Genomic DNA, 13722 nt, shown 5'->3' with positions numbered 1-13722 from the left:
GTTTAAAAGAGAACCTCAACTTTATTTCTTAAATAGAATCATAGATGCTAACTTAGATGCAGCCACTTTCATCACTATCACATGTGAAATTTCTGGGGGATTAAACTTAGGAGACTATTAACAAAAAACAAGTGCCTCTTTTACAGCCTTGCTGATTAAATGTAATTAATTTACTAGAGACCTGGAATTTCAGGTATCATAAAAGAATAAAATCTCCAAACTCTTTTGCTTTGCATGTGATAAATGCTACTATGACTATTCTTTTCTGGGGAAAATACAGAAGAAATAATATTAGGTGACAGTGAGGTTCATCACAGCAGGTCGATTGAGATTGTCAGGTTTCATTAGCATGTGTGTGACTGGTAAATAATTGAGTTAATTTTAGGTTGAGTGACATATTTAGAAAACTCTGAATCACCTTATTCTGTGAATTTAATCAACCTTTGCTCTTCCCCAGATAGTTCAGTGTACATCTGCAATATTAAGTTGGAACTGATTCTTCACTCTGCAGCCCTGACAAATACCAGCATTTTGCAAACTTTCAAAAGCATCAGGTGGATTAAATGCTGGCCTCCAGCAAGGAGGTCCACACAAATAAAGCATCAGAATGACAAAGAAAACAAAAATTAATAGCAAAAACAAACAAGAAAGCTGAAGAGGAGGCTTTCTTTAACCGAAGTTTTAGCCACATTTATGCTGAAATCTCAACTTGCTTTGTCCCTAAGAAGAAAAATGCTCAAGTCTGCAAGACACCAATGCAGACAGATTATTTCTCTGGAAGCTTTCCAGAAAAACAGCTCCTGCTTGAAAAATTTAGACAATCCTAGAATACTTCCTTGTGACATTCTGTTGTCCCAGTTAAATTACATTACGAAACGAAAAAACTGTACTGCACGTGGATCTTCCAGCTTTGGCTTCTGAAAAATGCTATTTTCAAAGGCAGGAAACGTCTTTTTCAAAGCTTAGCATTATTTGGAAAGAAGTCACAACTCCTAGCTAATGTGAGCTATTCATTTATTTTTCGTCGGATGTCTTCTGATCTCTTTGAACAAAGTTTCTCTTCATTTCCAAAAGATGTTCTTTTAGCACAAGTTTTGATATTGAACATGACAATATTTAGGTAAGACAAGGAGCTTTTCTATGTAAAATGTAAGATGTGAATCTATGAGCTTGCAAAAAAGGGCATTACTCTTCAGTTTCATACTTTGAATATACAAACAAGTTTCTTGTGGATTACTGGCAGCCACAGCTTGGGCTCTGACACTTAACTGTTTGTTAATAATATGCAAAGCAATTAATGTAATTATAAATATGGAAAAGAAAAATAGCAACACTATTTACATTATTTCGTTACTAGGAGGTAAAACACTTTGTCAGCTGTAATACAATACAAATTGCTGCAAAGCGTTTAATACAATTATAGCATGCATATATTCAAACCACTACAGTTTATATTCTAGGTCTGTCCTCCTGGGATCAATTTATGATACTCTATGTTGGGCATCTTGTCTTGACAAAATAATGATACTTCGTTCCCATGTTGCTACATTTGGCTACCACACACTTTATATATGGGTAAGATTAGAGACCTAATCGCTGTGCAGTGAATAGCATCACCAGGATGCATGCGGACAGGAAGCAGAAGGCTGATTAGTGCCTATACAGAATGCACCACACGAGTGTGCACCTGCCTCTCCAGAAATATTTTCCTCAAGCAAACACAGTGAAAAAGCATAGCAGAATCAACAGCAGATCATACCCACTTCTCCACTGTTGGCACTAGTTTCTTGAGCGTTCATATTAAAAAACCCACTCAGACATTTACCACCTTCCATGCATGGTATATAGTGACAGGCAGCAACTCTGCAGTGGAGGTTCAGGAGGTCTACAGGAATTAATCTTGCAGGTGACAGCCTGCTAGGTGAATACCTTAAGGTGAATAAAACACATTATAAGGGGACTACCACTTTTTTAAATACTCAGAAGTCATTAATCCGTTCAAGCAGAAAGACTGTCTGCATTTGTAATTAAATTTGTGTTCAGAATTATCATCATAAACAGCAACCGTTCTTAAACAAGACTATTCCGAAGCTCCTTATTAGTGTTTTGAGTCTGACAGTCGAGTAACACATTGTTGACATCCTCAGTTAATAACACCGTGTGTTGCTCAGGAACATACAGCATGTGTAGCAGCGTGACTCAGCTACGACCATTCCAGTGAATAAGAAGACACTGCTCACAGGTACCAAAGTGGCATCCTTGTAATCACCTATTGTAAACATGCATTTTCTAGCACTTGAAAGGGAGACAAACAGTGACAACACCAAGCCAATTCAGAAAAGGGAAATAGTTTTAATGTGTAACTTCTTTGCATAACCTTGATAAACAGCAGGGATGGCACAGCAGAGACGCACATTACTAAATACAACACAGTGTGTAGATGAAGAAGCAAATTAAAAATGAACAGGGAGCTGCTAAAAGCTGACACTTTCTCTAACCAAACCAAATTGCTACTGCCCAGTCACTACTGGCTGAAGCACAGTCCTGCTTTATTTCCCAGATGCTCCATGGGACTGATCCAAAGCTCACCAAAAGCAACACAGTCCCTTTTGGATGAAGCCTCAATTAAGAACAAGAATAGACAAAACATCTGCATGTAACTGCTGGCTCAGGGCTGGCTGAGGGGTGTTACAATCCCAGTTTATTTGCTGGAGCAGATTCAAGGCTGTTCTGACTCTCTTCCCTGCAGGCCATGGCCCTGAGGAGCAAACAGTGGTTAGAGCCCACATTCGCCTCTCCTCCGAACAGAGCTCCTTTGCTCAAGTACTCCAGCAAGGAGCTGTTTGAGGAAACAGCCATTCAAACCTGGCACAGTCTCCCATGGTATACAACCTTTCTGGTTGTAAGAGGAGGAAAACAGCCAGCATTTCTGGAGGGGTCTTGTGAGCCATACACACCTGCAAGACTACCAACCACCCTCCTCCCCACTATGTCAGGCCATGCAACACTTTGAGTGACTCAGCTACATGGGACAGCCAGGGTACTGTCACCCACCCCCCCTCACATGTCCACTGCCCACTGTTAACAGTGATGCCCATACAGCACTGCTGAAGGGTCCTGTGCAGAAGCTTTGCCCTGTGGATGGAGGAGATGCAATCCTTAAAGCTGAACTCCCCAGCTTCTGCCTGTTTGTCACAATTCAACTTTATTTTCTATGTTTGATGTTTCAGATTTGCATGTATTAAAAAAAAAAAAAAAACAACACAAATTTGGATCGTGCCACTTATTTCCCTGATGTTTCAGAACACAAACATTGCAGTTCTGCTGTTTGGCATAGGCTGCCACAGATGGAAGACAGATATCTGGCCGCCAACACTTAAAGAGGACCAGATTACTTCTTTAGAAATTTTAGCTGTTTAGTACTTGCAATCGTACAATCAGCCAGACCAACCCTTCTCTCCATAACAAGTGCATACACAAAGGCAGACCACGGCCTGTACAGAATTTTATGCATGCAGAGGCATCTAGGGTGCATTGGGACTGGCTTGATGGCTAGTTTTGGAAAGAAATGGGATAATGCTTTCTAGCCTGGCATGGAAAGCTCTGAACATCATGCACCTTTCTGCCAGAAGGGATCTCATTTACTGGAAGGGAAGGAAAACAAGGTTACCCAGTAGCCATTTCAGCTGTAAGCTGGGAAGATCTGTTATTTCTGAGTCCTTCAACCCATGTTGAATTTGGTGCATGCTTTTGCTAAATCAGCTGTGCTCCTTTCCCAGCTGATGGCTGCCTATTTACTCTGACCTCAAATCCTCCAGCTCGCTCCCCCCAGAGTTACAGTCATTCTCTGCTATTATGCCTGATCTTCCACAAAAGTTTCCACATCTTCCAGGCTCATCACAACAACCCTTGGAGCATAAGCCGAAGCCAACCTGACACAACAGATTTGGGTCTTCTCTTGGAGGCACCCATATGCCTCAAAGACTGCAGCTCATCACCTACGCTTATCAAATGGTGCTGAGCACACTCATGTGGGATGGCACTTCTGCAATCAGGGCAGTGCTGCCTCTTGTTTTTCTTCATCCCCTTCTTTTTTTTCTTTCAAAGTAATAAGTTGGTTAAAGCAAGTCTGAGGTTAAGTTCACAATTCATGCTCAATGAGCTGTCTTGTACTGTGTCCAAAACCAGCACAGAAATACTGTCACCTTTTCCTGGAACCCTGTGCTCAGCCTGGGGAATGGGGCTTCCTTTTCTGCTCCAGCATTCCTTGAGCCTCAGTATTTCAGGGCTTGAAGATTTCTTCCGTATGCAGAAGGGTGGTGCTACTGGGTGGTGCCTGAATGACTGTATGCATGCAGGGAGAAGTTTCCATGAGCAATGGAGTAAGATATGCCATCAAAGTAGTACAGTGCTTACTCCTTTCTTCCTTTATGCATGACATCTTGGGAAAAAATCAGGGAGAAAATGAATGCTGACAACTGACAGGCATGGGCAGTGTCTTGAGGAAAGCAGGGAAACCTGCTACCCCACGGACAAGGGCACAGGTGGTGGGAAGGGAGAGGCTGGTTTGCTCCCAGATGGGGATTAGAAGTCACACAGGTGAAGCAAGGCCACGTGCCCTACTAATAGCAGCAGCTTCCTGCTCAAAATAAGAAGCAGCTTCACACATTTTTTCTCCAATTGGGTTCAGACATAAGCTGCAACACAGATGTTACAGGGCACAAAGGGGACACCCAGCAGAGCTGGCTGCAAAAGAAAATTTACAGGAATGACAGCAAGTTGCCTTTTACAGCATGCTCTCTAGAGAGGCAGTAAAAGGGAAGCTCATTCTGCTATGTTTTTTTTTCCTGAAGCTCCTCCTTGTGTAAGATCCCACTGCTGCCAATCTCCAGAGACCGCAAATGAATTAAAAAGAAGAGGAAAAGGCAAAAAATACAGGAAATCAAAACAAAGGAACAAAGCAGAAAATAAAGCAGAACAAACGAGACTGAACAAATTCTCCACAAAAGGGAATGGATGAAAATGAGAGAAGGGACATCAATAGATACGAGAAATATTAAGGAAATTTATTCATCAGAAACAATGTTGAGATCTTTTGTACACACTCTGAACACACCATTAGACATAGGATCCTTTGACAGGCTAGAACATGGGTCTGAACATCCAGGAGATCCAGAAGTAGGACAATTACACATTAAGTGCTTCAGACAGGTACCTGACGCCTACATAAAACGGAGACAATTGGCTCTTATTTTGCCAAACAGGTCTGCCAAACAGACTTGTAGGTCTTGGGACCTATGGGAAAAGCACACTATGAGAACATTTTACATTCTGATTCTTACAGAACCAGCAACTTACTGTGAAAACCCATTTTTGTGGAGGGGTCCTCTACACTGGCCTGGGTTCAGCAGTAGCAGTCATTTTTCTCCTTCTTAGTAGCTGGTGCAGTGCTGTGTTTTTGACTTTCACCCTGGGAACAGTGCTGATAACACCGATGTCTTTAGTTGCTGCTCAGTAATGTTTACTCTGACCAAGGACTTTCTGAGTCTTATGCTCTGCCAGGGAGGAGGGGAAGCGGGAGGAAGCAGAGACAGGACACCTGACCGAAACTGACCAAAGAGGTATTCCATACTACAGCACATTGTGCCCTCTATATAAACTGGGGGCAGTTATCCAGAAGGCCTAGACCTCTGCTCGGGTCAGGCTGGGTTTCCGTCAGTGGGTGGTGAGCGGTTGTATTCTCTTCCCCTGTTATTTCCCTTATCATTATTATTATTGGTGGCAGCAGAAGTGGTTTGTGTTATACCTTAGTTACTGAACTGTTCTTATCTCAACCCGTGGGAGTTACATTCTTCCGATTCTCATCCCCATCACTCTGGGAGCAGGGGGAGGAAGGAGTAGGGAGTGAGCGAGCAGCTGCGTGGCTCTGGGTTGCTGGCTGGACTTAAACCATGTCATACACAAAAAACTGGTCCTGGATATTATTCATAAGAAGAATTCAACCTATCCCACATTAAAAATATTTCATACAGATCAAGGTAAGTTCAACTGTTACATACAAATATTCAAAGAAACCTCTTCCTCTTTAGTGCTGAGACTGAAAAAAATGACTAGGTCTATAAACTCTTCCGAAATAACACCTCCTTGTTCTTTCTTAACTGCTAGGAGCTCAGCAGAGTTTCAAGCATCATAAAGTGTGACCTGACTTTTAAAAAAGAAATCACATAGAAATTGCTTTGTTATATGCAAGAATGTTTTTATGAAATTGCCTGAATATTTTCTGTAAATGTTCCAAGTGAGATATTAGCTTCACTGAAATACTTGAGAAAATTTCCAGGAACTTCAGCGTAACCAAGATTTTGACTTTTATGGCCATATTCTCCCAGTATTTAGTCACATTCATACTTTCACTACCTTTAACAGATGCAAAGAAAACCAAGGAAAACAGATGAAAAGTCAGTTACAACACAGCCTGAAGTGAAGTACTGAGGGGATCAAGAGTACATCTATTTTTTCTGACTCACTGATTTTACCTTCAACACTTCTTACTTGTTCATGGAGACTCACTTTTTTTGTTCAGTCTGAACCTTAATTTTTAAGTTTGACCACACATTTCTCTCTGAGTAACTATGAGCATCATACACTTCCCCAGCTTCTGCCATACAAATACCACATGTTCTACTGAAAATTCAGCCTGCAAAGATCTATCATACTGTCCCATTCATGGCAGATGCGATTTATCAAGAGCTTTAAGAAGTTCAGCATTAAACTGTCAACAAAACTCACACACACTCTAAATCATCCAATATAAAGCATGAATGTATCCATTACACATACCTATTTGTTGCAGATACTCTCCAAGTTTCAAGAAACATATAACCAAGAATTACGCCAAGTTCAGAGTCCAAGATCTGAAAAGGAGATAATATATATTTGTAAAAGTCACTAAAAGTATATGGCGCAAGCATATAAAAGAAAAAATCTCCAGTGAAAAACTGCTATTTTAAAATGAGTTTATGAGATAGTCCTTCTGAAGGTTTGCATCACCTCGGAAATGTTGTGGGTAATAGCAATAATGGCAGGATAATTTATAGGGTATTAAATTTAAGATATATTGTATTGCATAGATTCTTAGTCAGCTTCTACATGCAAGTTCAATAGCAGAAAACTCTGAAAACACACCAAATTTTCAATCAGCAATTTTGCTACAACTATTTCTAATGAAAGAACAAACCCAACATATTAAATATGCAAACTTCCAGCGGCATAACAGAAAATATGAATGACTTAGGAAACCACAAGCATCCCTATGTATATTTAAGCAATATTCTGCCTTTAGTTTTCAGCAAGACCACTGTATGAATACAGAAACTACATGAAAAATCATGGATATTTTTATGCACATTACCTCTTTATTGTCTAAAAATGCTCAAAATGCCAGTTCTGCTACAGGTGTGATATTCTAGGTGTACATTTTTGTAAGCACATGTATAACATCTAATCATCATTAGTCTCAGAGTCTCTGTAAATTTTCATGGTGATTCCCTTACAGTGACCCTAAGTGCTATGCACTTGATAAGTCTAACCTGCTTAAGAAAGCAAAAAGGAGGGAGAGGATGCATCAGGAGAAAGAAACTGGCTCTGTGGACCAAAGAAAGACATAAAGGGGAAGAAAGAGATGAAAAAAATAGTTCATGAATCTAAATGCACTTGGACCGATCTTTGTTTTGGACAATGATTTCTTAGGCGACCACATTAGCTTCACCATCATGAGTACATGCTCTGTTGAGAAGTCCAGTAGCATCATTAGCATTTCTGAACTCTGCAGCAGTAAAAACTGTTTCACACAGTGCTTCCATACAGCCACAACTCTAAAAAAAATAATTGGCTTTTTCCTTTCTCCAGAGCTTTGCCTGAGCTTTTGCCTGCAGCTGCATTATTGGTGCCCACCACATGATTTCCAGTGTAGGCAAAGTGAATCACCCCAGGATAATTAAGACAAATCACTTACAGAACAGCCTATATCCACTTTGCATCAATGGTCACCTGGCTGGAAGCACGCATGTACTCCAGCTGAAGAGCAAGCATGTTCTTCTCCAAAGTCTTGGCCCACCAAAGGAGTCCTACACTCCCTCTGTTCCCTTCTGTGAGCTGGTAATTTTCAAACAGAGACAAAATGTAAATATCTGCATGGATAATTATTTCATTGCTCATTTTTGGCAAGATAATCAGACAGAAAGATAAGGCTCGCTCTGAGAAACAGAAGCAGTAGAAATGTTTATGCAGCAACTGCATGAAAGATTCTGCCAATTCTCACAAAAGCACCAGTTCGTTGATTTGTAGCTGCTGCCTACTTTCATGTGCAAGAACAACAACTACAGAAATCCCTCACTGGTCTTCTCTATATATTTTCCGACAATCCCTATAAACATGACAACCTCTAGGATTATTTATCCTGGACTGTCATTGTTTAACCTCAGCAGGCAACTAAGTATCTCGCAGCTGCCTGCTCACGCTCACCCCACCACCGCCCCGTGGATGGGGAGGAGAATCAGAAAAAAAGGCAAAACCCATGGGGTTTTGAACAGTTTGATAAGTTTCTTATCTCCTATTTGAGCAGGAGATAAGAACAGTTTAATAACTGAAATTAAATTCAATAATAATATCAATAATAAAAATAGTAATAATAATAATAATGAGAAGGAAGACAACAAAAAGAGAGAGAGAGATAAACCCCCAGATGGACAAGTGACACACAATACAGTTGCTCACCACCCACTGACTGAGGTCCAGCCTGTCCCCAAGATGCAATCACCCCACCCCATCAACTGCTTGAAAGGCAGCTATGCTCACCACTACACCACCAATGCCTAAGAAAGCTTGTGTTGCCTTTTCAGTAGTTAGTGGACACGTATTCCTTGCTTTGTTCACCACATCCACTGGGATCTGATGATGTCCATCTTGCCACGTTCAGCAATGTTTATGGCTTGTCATAAGAGGCTCCATACAGCCACCCGAGCTATAAATAATTCACCCTTATGTTGTCAATCCAGATCCACCTAAGCCACTTCAATGTTAGCAGCCTGATTCACCTGTTGGTTGTTTTGATGTTCTTCAGTGACCTGAGTCTTGGGTAAACTCTCATCTATGTGAGGTACCTTCACAAACAGGCTCTTCACTCAGGTAGCAGTATAATGCCACCGTACAACAGCCCCTACGGATTTACGTCGGTGCTGCCAGTTGTTGCCATTTCTGCTATTGAGGACAACTACAGACAAGCAGGCTCAAAGTTCAGATTCCATAAGAGGTATGAATAACACCGCTACATCTCTGCCCTTTGCACCTCCTACTCAATTCCCCAAGAGATTTTCCCAATAAGGCATAGAGAAATCACAAAGGCAATGAAACTGAAGTTAATGTGAAAATTAGTCAAATATTACCTGTAAAAGGAGTGGAAGCTATTTACGAGGTAATATCCATAAAAATCTGCAAGATCAGAGGTTGGCCAAAGTTTACCCTTTATTTTCTACAGTAATGTCCTCCATTTTTTTCTGTACATCTTTCTTCATCAGTTAGCCTTGTAACACCTTTTCCACATAGAATCACAGAATATCTCAAGTTGGAAGGGAGCCATAAGGATTATAAAGTCCAATTCCCTCTCCTTGCAGGACTACCTAAAACTAAACCGTTTAAGGGAAGCTTGCTCCAGTGACCAATCACCATCCCAGTGAAGAACTTTTTCCTAATGTCCAATCAGAACTTCCCCTGGTGCACTCAATTTCCTTGTTGTCCTGTTGCCAGTCACCAGAGTGGAGATCAGCACCTCCACCTCCACTGCCCCTCTTGAGGCATTCTCTAGACTATGCTCGCCCCTCTTATCCTCCCCATCTCTGGCTGCCTGTTTTATCTTCACCTGCAAGGATCCTACAGGCCCTCCTTGAAGTTGACTGTTACCACACCTTGAGCGGAGTTACCACCCATCTCTTGAGGCACGTTTACCACCTAAATGTACGATGTTCCCCACCTGTAACATCAGCCAAGCGACCTTCACAACAGGTAGCAGATTCCAGGGACTGAACTGAAGTCCAGCAAAACTTGTGTCATAAAGGTAACCTCCAAAATATCAACCGGGTGTAAAAATCTACTAATGCGGTAACGCATGAAATGATGTTGCTCAAAGACAAGTCTCAAGGGACTGTTGACCTGAGAATTGCTTATGACATATTTATAGAGAAACATTATGAATTACTGCATGGCTGAGATAGCTCTGTGACAGAACGTTTGCACCCAAAGATAAGAACAATCGTATGTAAGTATAAGCACATGATTTGCTGCGCATCGCATTAGATGTGTTTATTTTAGAAATGGCCACCCATCTGACTGTTCCAAAAACCCTTAAGGAATTGCTAAAAGATGCCAGGGAAAGTTTTTACTTGTAGCACACTTTCTATCTTTAATAACACCAGCTGTCGCTTTACAAATCATGCCCTTCACAGTTATCCCATATTCTGCAAACACCAAAAAAACCCCAAACCCTCCCACAGTTATTAACATCTGCTTCATTTACTGATTCTGACAAACTCAAGGACAAAGGCATGATTTAACAGATTGCTCTGCGTAAAGAAAGAACGTAATCCACGAAAGGATTCATCAAATGCCCCTGTCAGAAAGCTTTATAAAGCACAGCTTAATGAACGCATGCAAATTGCTATAATATATAAAATGCCTGATACCACTTCAACAAGTAATATGCTTATGAAATCTACAGAGAATGGTAAGATAGATCAATCTAATTTGTCTTTGAAATAAAGTGATTTGGTTTCCTCCAGATAATTTCAAACTCTTTTTTTTTTTTTTTTTAAATGCCTTGTGGCATGACAGCAATGCATTATGTACAATGAACCACCACTTTAGACCCTAGAAGATGTGATTATTCAATAGAAAAAGCATTCAGCAACAGACAAACTGGAAGCACAGTGGTACACTTCAATATTTTCCTTCAATGTTTTGACATGCTGGCAATTTTAAAAAATTGTGATTTCCAAGCCTTGCTGCATTTAAACAGCCCTTATTTTTTTCGTTATTGCTCGATGTGGTGTTGAAGGCTGAGTGCAAGTCAGACTGATACTTACAGAATAAGGAACTGCTTAGATATGAAAGCACATCACAAAACAACATGCAGCCAGGATGATCGCTGCTATTGCTGTTTTCAACATTATTGATCTAGAGATCTGACCATCTGCTTTTCATCAAGATAAGGACAGAATAGCTTATGAGCTAAAATGACTTTTGATTAAAAAACCCCAACATTTTCTATAGCATTTTTCCCCTGACAACTGAACTTTCTTTCTACCAAATTACTTAAATAAAAAAAAAATGTATTTTCAGTGTTTTGTCAAAGAACCTAAATCCCACAATCACCCTTTATGAATTTATGGGAAAATAAATAAAACTTCTCTAATTTTTTACTCAGAAAAAAAAACACATAGAAAAGAACATGGCATAGTAAGCACATCAGAAACTAGAAGATGCAGAGTTTCTGGATCTTGGCTTTACTATTTGGGCTCGGCAGATGGGAAAGAGAAAGAGGACTGTGAAATAGCATGATTATTCCCTTTTAAAAACTTGTTTTCTCCTTCTCAGAGGAGCCTAGGTACAGCTAGTGATGCCTCAGGACTCAGAGGGATTATATCACTGTTTCTGAACTCTGTTTTTCAGTAGAGGTGTCACTCACCCTTTAAAAAAATTGTTACACCATCATATGTACTAATATAAAACTGATCCTTGATAATTTTTGACCACCTTACACCTTCGGCCTGTCAGTCATCCATAGACTATGGATATAGAAACAAACTGACTTCATCTTCCCTTCAGTCATATTTCTCTGGAGTCTGTGGTGGACAAGGTCTGAGGTGCAGTTTGTCACTTCTTTTACATGCCATTTATTAGGCCTACAACTCTCCAGCTAGAGGGTGTCCGTCCTATGCTACAGAATTCAAGTTTTCATAGGAAATCAAAAGAACTCTCATGCTGGGACTGTAAAAGGAAAACAAACACTTCCTAAGTAACACTTTCTTGGGTGGATCTTGGTTACATTATGCTAGAAGAAGAATCCCCAGTGTAGTAGTCTAATAGATAAACAGTTTCAGCTCCTATTTTATATCACCCATTGCATATTCCACGTTACTACAGAAGTAATTGCTGTTATTGTCAAAGCTAAACACAAGTTTTGCTCAGTGCCTTAGGCAAAATGACAAAGTTGGGCAGTACTTGCTGCAGGATTCTCAAATCTCTGCATCATGGGACTGCAGTTTCTCATGAAGAATTAACTAAACTGTTAAATAAGAGTTCAGGTTGAAACACTATGTCAGAAATGTATTGTGATCTTCCTTACTTTAAAGGCATTAACTTGTAAAATCTCTATGTAAGTTCTGTTACACCGAATATCTGCAAATGAATATACATTAGAGCGAGTGTGCATAGTATTTTCCTGGAACTGGGTTTGTGTCTCTGAAAATTAAGGTGTCATATCTTTAGCATGCTGTATCACTTTTAGATGCTAGTTAACAATATTTAACAAAGCAGGCTATTCTCATTTTTTCAAATTTGCAAGATGGTGGGTTCTTCAGCTTTGCATTCAGTCAAAGACTGAAATCTGGGAATAAATGAACACAATAAGCCTTTCTTTATTATACCTTATTTCTCAAAGTAATTCAGGTTCCATCGTTATCATGCCTATTTTAAACCAGTTCTTTTTAACATAAATCTACAAGTACAGAAAAATATCTCCATTTTTGACTGTACATCCAGGCCAACAGATTCACAGTCGATATAGCTAATAAGGCAAATTGCGGAAGCTCCATTACACACCTTCTCTTTTATCTCCTAAGCCCATATGAAATTATACTAATTATCCTAAGTAAAATTAAACATTCTAACTGTTCTCTGAAATAGGGAGGAAATTATTCTTGGGAGTCAATCTTCTTACAGATGCTTTAAGATGCAACATCTAATAGATTTCAGGGTTAAAAAGAGGCTTGGGGTAAAGGGTTTAAACTTCAACAGGGAATGGTCAGGTTGGATATAAGGAGGAAGTTCATTACTGTGAGGGTGGTGAGACACTGAAACAGATTGCCCAAAGAAGCTGTAAATGCTCCATCCCTGGCAGCGTTCAAGGCCAGGCTGGACAGAGCCTTGGGTGACATGGTTTAGTGGAAGGCATCCCTGACCATGGCAGGCAGTTCGAACCAGATGATCTTAAGGTCTTTTCCAACGCAAACCATTCTATGATTCTATGAATTCTGTTAGTCTAACAAAACAGCTTCAGAAAGTACATTAACCTGCACAACAGCATCAACAAAATTACAGTCACACTGTGTGAAATGGAGTGTGCTACACAATAATGTAATAAAACATTTTTTTAACTTGTTACTTTGGTTTTTTTTCTATTAGGGTCATAAGTGTTTAAAGTCAGGGAGCATTGCTTTAATAAAATAGGCAGGAAGCAGAGACGGTTTCCCCAGTCCCACACAGAATCACAGAATCAGCTAGGTTGGAAAACACTTAAGATCATAAAGTCCAACCCCAGGACTGCCAAGACCACCACTAAACCATGTTACTAAGAGCCTTCCACTGACGGTGACTTCACCACTGCTCTGGTCAGTCTGTTCCAATGCCTGATTAACCTCTCTGTGAAGAAATTGTTCCTAATACCCAATCTAA

The 13722-nt window shown here is 40.2% G+C and overlaps 1 protein-coding gene across 6 annotated transcripts in view; it reads right to left on the bottom strand.

The window, feature by feature from the left end:
• Positions 1–13722, bottom strand: part of ENOX1 (ecto-NOX disulfide-thiol exchanger 1) — a 375494-nt gene that overhangs the window by 293014 nt on the left and 68758 nt on the right. For all 6 annotated transcript variants that reach the window (XM_061374279.1, XM_061374278.1, XM_061374274.1 and 3 more), the window contains exon 2: positions 6838–6911. The gene's annotated coding sequence lies outside the window, so the exon portion shown is untranslated. The remainder of the gene's footprint in view (positions 1–6837; positions 6912–13722) is intronic.

Source organism: Neopsephotus bourkii, unplaced genomic scaffold, assembly GCF_033783945.1.
Source record: "Neopsephotus bourkii isolate Nb327-2 ecotype Australia unplaced genomic scaffold, CSIRO-AGI_Nbou_v1 NB_1637, whole genome shotgun sequence".
Taxonomy (NCBI): domain Eukaryota; kingdom Metazoa; phylum Chordata; class Aves; order Psittaciformes; family Psittacidae; genus Neopsephotus; species Neopsephotus bourkii.
Note: the sequence above shows the minus strand (reverse complement) of the source record. Positions and strands in the feature narration are given on the sequence as shown.